Source organism: Quercus suber, unplaced genomic scaffold (genome assembly GCF_002906115.3).
Source record: "Quercus suber isolate HL8 unplaced genomic scaffold, Cork oak 2.0 scaffold_223, whole genome shotgun sequence".
NCBI classification, from domain to species: Eukaryota; Viridiplantae; Streptophyta; class Magnoliopsida; order Fagales; family Fagaceae; genus Quercus; species Quercus suber.
The window spans coordinates 1,006,089-1,006,744 of NW_027069681.1; the positions used below are offsets into that span (position 1 = coordinate 1,006,089).

At 30.9% G+C, this 656-nt stretch overlaps 1 long non-coding RNA gene across 1 annotated transcript; it reads left to right on the forward strand.

Moving 5' to 3' along the window:
- The first annotated feature begins 6 nt into the window (after positions 1-6).
- LOC112002338 (uncharacterized) lies at positions 7-656 on the forward strand. Its single transcript, XR_010631561.1, has 2 exons — positions 7-146; positions 335-656. It is a non-coding gene; the product is annotated as an uncharacterized LOC112002338 (long non-coding RNA).

Genomic DNA, 656 nt, shown 5'->3' on the forward strand with positions numbered 1-656 from the left:
TTTTTTTTTTTTTTTTTTGCTACAGGACCATTGCTTGGTTGATTTGTTGCATGCATGGCAGGATGAAAGACTACTAGTAGATATAACCTATGTAATAAGTGAAGTTTTGGGACTTCTACCCTTCAATGTATCCTTTACATTTTAAGGTTATGACTTTACTATGGAAGATTTGCTCTGATTCTCATAAATAACTATTCTCATATTATTGAGTAATCTTGTTTTGTAAGCACTTACTGAATGAGCAAGATGAAAAGTCCTAAATCTCTAAGTTTTTCTTGTCATTCTATTCGATCCATTTATATGCACTTATTGAGTAATCTTGGTTTGTATGTAGGACATTCCTCCGGTCCTACAATCTCCAGCTTTCCAAAAATCATCAGCTACATTCCATCAACCAAGTAGCTTATAAGTTTTATGTTGGTGGTCGATGACTTTTTGTGTACAAAGAACTACTTTTGAACAACCGCATTTTTTGGAAGTGTTGAGGGATATTTTTAAACATTTTAGAACTTTGATTATGGTATTAGCCTAATTTAATCGGTTGTTTTATTCAAAGGACCATGTCTTTTTTTTGTCAATCTTATGATGATGGTTATAGATAATGTTATGTATTCGATAATATATTTCTATGTTAATATAATGTTAGTTTGAAAACA